This window comes from Trachurus trachurus (assembly GCF_905171665.1).
Source record: "Trachurus trachurus genome assembly, chromosome: 3".
Classification (NCBI taxonomy): Eukaryota; Metazoa; Chordata; class Actinopteri; order Carangiformes; family Carangidae; genus Trachurus; species Trachurus trachurus.
Genome location: NC_139893.1, coordinates 308,513 through 317,598, shown reverse-complemented (window position 1 = coordinate 317,598; position 9,086 = coordinate 308,513). Strand labels below are relative to the sequence as shown.

The following is a 9,086-nucleotide window of genomic DNA, read 5'->3' as shown; positions in this document are numbered from 1 at the left end:
ATTGGACGTTCAGACAGGAAGTGTTTCAGTCATGTGATCGTTACAACAACAACAACAACAACAACAACAACAACAACACTGTTCTTTTATCTCTGAATGAGTTTCCCTCCTTAAAAACAATCTGCTGGGTCGTTGTTGATCTGGTGAATCCATGAGTCACAGCGTCGTCCTCTCTGTTGTTGTTGTTGTTGTTGTTGTTGCAGATAGATTCCCTCTGAATCATTATTGCACAGCAGTAAAGTAGATAATTATGGTTTTATGTGTTTTATTAGTTTACTTTACTGCTGCTCATCTCAAACTGGTTTTGGCCGGTTTACGCTCCAGTCCGGGGTCAAGTTCACATCCGCTCCCAAAAGACATCTGACAGTTTGAAGCTGTTAAAGTCCTAAAGGACTGAGGTTGAGTTTCGTCCTTTCTCCAGCAGCGTTACAGAAAACACTGTATATTAAATATGTTATAAACCCTTCAGACAGAGTTCAGCTTCTTAGTGAAACACCTGAGACGGTCGAGTTCATCACAAACCAAAGACACGGACTAAATCATCAGATGCTGGCACCTCCGACCTCGACTCCCTGACAGAGGAACGAAGCCTCAGACTCGGCAGCAGGAGAATCCGTGTCGTTGTTAGAGTTTTAATCTCTGTTGCTCCTTGACATCGGTTCTGTTCATGTTGAATGTTAAATGTTTAAAATCCAACGTGTTTCTGCACTAAATCTGACCGACTGAGTCTCTGGGTCCAGATTATATAAGATCATTAATATAATAATAATAATAATGACATGGTAATTGATGATGATCTGCCCCCCCCCCCCCCACACACAGCATCTGTAAACGTCGACGGCCTCGATGCACTACGACGCCTCGACCCCCCCTCTTTGTACTATTAATAATAAAAACAAGACAAACTGGTTTGTCGTCATTGGACTTATTTTGTAGTTTTGTGAACTGTTTAGTTTAGTTTAGTTGAGTTTAGTTTAGTCAACTTTATTGTCAATCACACTATGTAACTGTGAATTACAAAGGGGATTGAAATTACGTTTCCCCAAACTCCAAATGTGCAATTAAAAAGGTTTGAGGTTTAATAGAGTTAGTGTTCCAGCTGTTCACATCTGCATTATGCAGGGAAACAGGAAAGAGTTTGTTCACTTATTCATGTTTATTATTAGACATAAACTTAGTGAACTTCCTCTTTGTGAACTTCCTGTTGGAGCTGTTAGATGTTAGTGTGTTAGTGTTTGAGCTGTTGGAGCTGTTAGATGTTAGAGCTGTTAGATGTTGTAGCTGTAATGAGCAGCTCAGTCCACCAGGTGGCAGCAGAGGACTCATCCTGCAGCTGTTTCTGCTCTGCTGTTTCCCAGACGACTCGGTTCAACCTCACTCACAACACTTCACCTCTCCCTTTACGCTGTGACCCTGACTCCACTGGAGTCTCATCAGTGAGTTCACTCTTAATTCCTTTGGTTTGACGAGAGTTTTGTCTGAAGCATTGAGGATGTGAACTGGAACAAACCTCCAGACTTTCTCCCATTAACTTCATGTTGTTCTAGTTTAAAGATCAGAGCCATTGCACATTAATAAAAACATTTAAAACACATGTAAACGTGCCAGAATGAGCCAAAAGGCGATTTTACATCTGTTGTAGTGAACTGTAAACACACAGTCGATGTTTCTAACAGACACTTTCTGCTCCGTTGTCACTGAGCAGCAGTCTGTTGTTGGTGTAGAAGTAGAAGTAGGTTAAATTCCTCTGTTTCCCAACACAACCCCCTCCACTTCACATAAAACTCTATATTTATGTATTTATTCTCTGTTAGCTGCTACAGCAGGAAGCTCAGTCCAACCACCACGGCTCCGCCCTCGCCCACTCCTCTGCACCGCACCGAGACCACGAGGGTCCGATCCACCGAGACCACGAGGGTCCGATCCACCGAGGCCACGAGGGTCCGATCCACCGAGACCACGAGGGTCCGATCCACCGAGACCACGAGGGTCCGATCCACAGAGACCACGAGGGTCCGATCCACCGAGACCACGAGGGTCCGATCCACCGAGACCACGAGGGTCCGATCCACAGAGGCCACGAGGGTCCGATCCACCGAGACCACGAGGGTCCGATCCACAGAGGCCACGAGGGTCCGATCCACCGAGACCACGAGGGTCCGATCCACCGAGGCCACGAGGGTCCGATCCACCGAGACCACGAGGGTCCGATCCACCGAGACCACGAGGGTCCGATCCACCGACTGAAACCAGCTGACTATAGACAGAAACCAACTGACAACAGACTGAAAAACTTAGTGAACTTCCTCTTTGTGAACTTCCTGTTGGTGCTGTAACGAGCTGTTAGATGTTAGAGCTGTTAGTTGTTAGATGTTAGAGTGTTAGAGCTGTTAGATGTTGGAGCTGTAATGAGCAGCTCAGTCCACCAGGTGGCAGCAGAGGACTCGTCCTGCAGCTGTTTCTGCTCTGCTGTTTCCCAGACGACTTGGTTCAACCTTACCCTCAACACTTTACATCACCCCTAATACTTTACCTCACCTACAACTGTTTACCTCTCCCTTTACGCTGTGACCCTAACTCCACTGGAGTCTCATCAGTGAGTTCACTCTTATTTCCTCTGGTTTGAAGAGAGTTTTGTCTGAAGCATTGAGGATGTGAACTGGAACAAACCTCCAGACTTTCTCCCATTAACTTCATGTTGTTCTAGTTTAAAGATCAGGGCCATTGCACATTAATAAAAACATTTAAAACAAATGTAAACGTGCCAGAATGAGCCAAAAGGCGATTTTACATCTGTTGTAGTGAACTGTAAACACACGGTGGATGTTTCTAACAGACACTTTCTGCTCCGTTGTCACTGAGCAGCAGTCTGTTGTTGGTGTAGAAGTAGAAGTAGGTTAAATTCCTCTGTTTCCCAACACAACCCCCTCCACTTCACATAAAACTCTATATTTATGTATTTATTCTCCGTTAGCTGCTACAGCAGGAAGCTCAGTAAACCACCACGGCTCCGCCCTCGCCCACTCCTCTGCACCGCACCGAGACCACGAGGGTCCGATCCACCGAGAGAAACCGAGGCCACGAGGGTCCGATCCACAGAGACCACGAGGGTCCGATCCACAGAGACCACGAGGGTCCGATCCACAGAGACCACGAGGGTCCGATCCACCGAGACCACGAGGGTCCGATCCACAAACTGAAACCAGCTGACTATAGACAGAAACCAACTGACAACAGACTGAAAAACTTCGTGAACTTCCTCTTTGTGAACGTGGGGTGGACGATGCAATCATCTACATGTTGCATCGGATTTACTCTTACCTGGATGAACCTGGGCGATATGTGAGACTGCTGTTTCTAGACTTTTCCAGTGCCTTTGACACAATTCAACCTAGTATTCTGAGAGGAAAGCTGGAGAAGATGGGTGTAGATCCAACCATCATCTTGTGGGTCTATAACTATCTTACAGAGCGGCCACAGTATGTGAGGCTGGGGAATTGCATGTCAGACACAGTGGTGAGCAGTGTAGGAGTACCACAAGGTACTGTGCTCTACCTTACCTCTTCACACTTTTCACTGCAGATTTCACATCCACATCTGAATCTTGCCATGTTCAGAAGTACTCTGACGACACGGCCATAGTGGCATGTGTGAAGAAGGGACAGGAAGATGAATACAGGGACCTGGTGGGGGCGTTCACAGACTGGTGCAACAACAACAACTTGTTGCTTAATACATCAAAGACCAAAGAAATGATTATTGACTTTGGCAGGTCCAAGAGATCCTTACGGCCTGTGACTGTGGATGGGGTGGACATTGAGAGGGTTCAGTCATACAAGTACCTTGGAGTACACCTTGATGACAGGCTGGACTGGTCCGTACACACAAATTATGTGTACAAAAAGACACAAAGCAGGCTCTTCTTTTTAAGAAGACTCAGGTCTTTTGATGTATGTAATGTAATGCTGCGTATGTTTTATCAGTCTGTCATTGCAAGTGTTACATTCTTTGCTATTGTCTGCTGGGGTAACAACATCAAGGTCAGGGACAGGAACAGATTAGATAGGCTCATCAAAAAATGTAGCTCTGTGATGGGGGAGGGAGCGGAGCTGGTAGAGGCTGTGGTTAAGTGGAGGATGGGGTGTAAGTTGAAGACCATCCTGGGTGACCCCCAACACCCTCTACACAAAACCCTCACAGGTCAGAGGAGCAGCCGCAGTAAAAGGCTCATCTCCCTGACCTGCAGAACAGAAAGATTTAAGAGATCATTTGTTCCTGCTGCAATCGTTTTATATAACACTTGTTAAAATGTTTTTTGTGTTCATCTTTTTTGTCATTGTTGTATGAGCTACTGGACTAACGTGAATTTCCCTGCTAGGGATGAATAAAGTATTCTCTATCTATCTATCTATCCTGTTGGTGCTGTAATGAGCTGTTAGATGTTAGAGTGTTAGAGATGTTAGATGTTGTAGCTGTAATGAGCAGCTCAGTCCACCAGGTGGCAGCAGAGGACTCGTCCTGCATCCTGCAGCTGTTTCTGCTCTGCTGTTTCCCAGACGACTCGGTTCAACCTCACTCACAACACTTTACCTCACCCCTAATACTTAACCTCACCTACAACTGTTTACCTAAACCCCAACACTTTACCCCCCCACCCTACCTCTCCCTTTACGCTGTGACCCTGACTCCACTGGAGTCTCATCAGTGAGTTCACTCTTATTTCCTCTGGTTTGACGAGAGTTTTGTCTGAAGCATTGAGGATGTGAACTGGAACAAACCTCCAGACTTTCTCCCATTAACTTCATGTTGTTCTAGTTTAAAGATCAGGGCCATTGCACATTAATAAAAACATTTAAAACAAATGTAACAAATGTAAAAGTGCCAGAATGAGCCAAAAGGCGATTTTACATCTGTTGTAGTGAACTGTAAACACACAGTCGACACTTTCTGCTCCGTTGTCACTGAGCAGCAGTCTGTTGTTGGTGTAGAAGTAGAAGTAGGTTAAATTCCTCTGTTTCCCAACACAACACCCTCCACTTCACATAAAACTCTATATTTATGTATTTATTCTCCGTTAGCTGCTACAGCAGGAAGCTCAGTCCAACCACCACGGCTCCGCCCTCGCCCACTCCTCTGCACCGCACCGAGGCCACGAGGGTCCGATCCACCGAGACCACGAGGGTCCGATCCACCGAGACCACGAGGGTCCGATCCACCGAGACCACGAGGGTCCGATCCACAGAGAGAAACCAGATCTACAGGGAGAAACCAGATCTACAGGGAGGAAAACCGGCCTGGCCGCGGGGAATTCACCACATTTTGAATATAGTTTTCACTACCTTGACTCTGGCTTTTGTTTGACTTTTCTAAACACAGCGGCTCCGTATGAATTCCTTTAGCAACACAGATTAAAAAACTGGGTCAGAGACGTGTGAGGAAAACAACTTGCAGCAAAGCCACAGGCAGCTATTCTTCCTGAGGTCCAACAGTATCAAATATACAGTCAATAATACAAAAACAGAGACAATAGAGCAATACGCCTCACCTAACAAAACAAATCAGAGTGAGCGTTTCCACTTTGTTACTGTGCTTTATCCATTTTTTTTGTTAGTAAGTCATCACACACTAAACCATGTTACATCCATATCTACATATTATATATGTATATACATTATTCCACAATCAGCTTACACTTCATATCATATTGCATATACATTCATTCTACAGCATATAGATTCATTCTGCACTTTACACATTATAATAACACATATATATCTATAGATCTATAAAAATATAGGCTACAACATATTGTACATAGTATAAATATAAAAACAGCTTGCACCGACAATTAAGGTAACGAACCTACTGCTATGACTATAGGGCAGGGGTAGGCAACTTTATTTGTCGAAGGGCCAGAATTTTTCTCAACAGACACCCCGAGGGCCGGACGGCCTAGATTGAAATTAAATTCACCTTTTTGCTTAATAATTTGGCTGTTTATATTTTTATTTCTCTTGTGCACATAATTTTTATTTATACACATCTTTGGTGTTTTGTTTTGTATGATATAAAATTAAAAATCCCATCATATCATCATTTACATATCATGCTGCTGGAGCTTTACACTGCTGGCTTGTATCCTGAGACCTGCCCTGTGATTTTCAGCCTAATTATGAAAGGAGGCTGACCATCAGGTCTGTTCTCATGATACAAGTCATTGGTCCTGACACGTGTGTTTCTCTTCTATAACACACATTCTACATCTCAGAGGCGACGTCTTTCACGGGCTTCCTTCGCCTTTCAAACGAGGCAGAGCTCAGTGGGAAACTTTAGGAGAGACACAGGCAGAAGGACACAACACTGGGGGAGAAGCAGGTCCGTGCAACCGCGTGCAGCTGTGCGCCGCGGACTTGCACGGAAAAACAACCACGTTGCATCAAATATTGCCGCTACGGCTTTTGAGTTGGGAGCGCACCTGACGCACGTCTACATTGAATGGGTTTGAGCGCGCGCCAAAGACGACACGTGCAACAAAACCTGAACAAAACAGAGTAAAAGACCAGAATACAGACACAGCCCCCACCACACAGGACTAGAAGCCCAGAGGTGACGATTAAGACAGATTTCATTTGTACAAGTCTAATGTTTATTTTTGGGCACAAAACTCCAGACCCAACCTTTAACATTAACATTAACATTTCTCTACCAGAAACTGCCTTTGACTCCAGCAGGTTCAGTGTTTTTAATTATTATTTTAACCTTTGTTTTGTTTTCATGGATGTTGTAATGTTCTACCCACTCAGTGTCTCAGTTCTTCCAGAGGGAGTTGGGTTGGGAGGTTGGGATGAGGGAGTGAATGAGTGAATCAGAGCAGCAGCGGTTTCCGTGGGTTCCGAGGCCGTTTGGTTTTAACTCGTCTCCTCTTTTAGAAAGTTGGCCGTGGGGGAAAACACCGGCTGAACCGCAGCTCGTCCAGACGCTGTCGTAGGGTTAGTCCGTCTCAGTCAACACAGACTCAGACTGACACATAACAGGAAGGAGCTCTGGCCCACGCTGCCGACGGCAACCGCTGCATCATGTTGTTATTCCCTCAGGGCTTCACCACACGCTGCCTTCAGCAGTGGTGGAGAGGAACAGAGTACATTTACTACTAGAGTATACTGTACTTAAGTTTAGTTTAGTTTATTTATTTATTTCATTCATTTATCGAGCATAAAAACAAAAAATAACATGAAACTCATAAAAAAAACAATGACAATACTGTAACTCTTGAATGAAAGGGGGCAGAAAGAAGTGAATTTATATCGTCTTACCCTTGTTACAAAGAATTAACTCACAAATTAGATAGTAAGTACATATCCAGAGGATTTGTACTTTACTTTTCAATTCAATTTCAATGTAATTTATGGGACAGTGTACAGTTCAAACATAAATGTTGCCATTTGATGCACTGTACCAGATTATAGCTTTAAGCTAATTTGCATCTGTAGTCCCATGTCAGAGGTGGGGACTTGAGACTCTACTTGGACTAGATGCTAAAGACTTGAGACTCTACTTGGACTTGATGCCAAAGACTTGAGACTCTACTTGGACTAGATGCCAGAGACTTGAGACTCTACTTGGACTTGAGAGCAAAGACTTGTGACTCTACTTGGACTTGATACCAAAGACTTGAGACTCTACTTGGACTTCAGAGCAGAGACTTGAGACTCTACCTGGACTTAATGCCAAAGACTTGAGACTCTACTTGGACTTGATGCCAAAGACTTGAGACTCTACTTGGACTAGATGCCAGAGACTTGAGACTCTACTTGGACTTGAGAGCAGAGACTTGTGACTCTACTTGGACTTGATACCAAAGACTTGAGACTCTACTTGGACTTCAGAGCAGAGACTTGAGACTCTACCTGGACTTAATGCCAAAGACTTGAGACTCTACTTGGACTTGATGCCAAAGACTTGAGACTCTACTTGGACTTCAGAGCAGAGACTTGAGACTCTACCTGGACTTAATGCCAAAGACTTGAGACTCTACTTGGACTTAATGCCAAAGACTTGAGACTCTACTTGGACTTGATGCCAAAGACTTGAGACTCTACTTGGACTTGATGCCAAAGACTTGAGACTCTACTTGGACTTGATGCCAAAGACTTGAGACTCTACTTGGACTAGATGCCAAAGACTTGAGACTCTACTTGGACTTGATGCCAAAGACTTGAGACTCTACTTGGACTAGAGAGCAAAGTCTTGAGACTCTACTTGGACTTGAGAGCAGAGACTTGAGACTCTACTTGGACTTGAGAGCAGAGACTTGAGACTCTACTTGGACTTGATGCCAAAGACTTGAGACTCTACTTGGACTTCAGAGCAAAGACTTGAGACTCTACTTGGACTAGATGCCAAAGACTTGAGACTCTACTTGGACTAGAGAGCAAAGACTTGAGACTCTACTTGGACTTGAGAGCAGAGACTTGAGACTCTACTTGGACTTGAGAGCAAAGACTTGAGACTCTACTTGGACTTGATGCCAAAGACTTGAGACTCTACTTGGACTTGAGAGCAAAGACTTGAGACTCTACTTGGACTAGATGCCAAAGACTTGAGACTCTACTTGGACTAGAGAGCAAAGACTTGAGACTCTACTTGGACTTGAGAGCAGAGACTTGAGACTCTACTTGGACTTGAGAGCAAAGACTTGAGACTCTACTTGGACTTGATGCCAAAGACTTGAGACTCTACTTGGACTTCAGAGCAGAGACTTGAGACTCTACCTGGACTTGATGCCAAAGACTTGAGACTCTACTTGGACTTGAGAGCAAAGACTTGAGACTCTACTTGGACTTGATGCCAAAGACTTGAGACTCTACTTGGACTTAATGCCAAAGACTTGAGACTCTACTTGGACTTGAGAGCAAAGACTTGTGACTCTACTTGGACTTGATGCCAAAGACTTGAGACTCTACTTGGACTTCAGAGCAGAGACTTGAGACTCTACCTGGACTTGAGAGCAAAGACTTGAGACTCTACTTGGACTTGAGAGCAAAGACTTGAGACTCTACTTGGACTTGATGCCAAAGACTTGAGAC

The 9,086-nt window shown here is 44.5% G+C and overlaps 1 protein-coding gene across 1 annotated transcript in view; it reads left to right on the top strand.

Moving 5' to 3' along the window:
- dtwd1 (DTW domain containing 1) overlaps positions 1 to 9,086 on the top strand; it is a 376,654-nt gene that overhangs the window by 153,084 nt on the left and 214,484 nt on the right. The gene's annotated exons all lie outside the window — the stretch shown is intronic.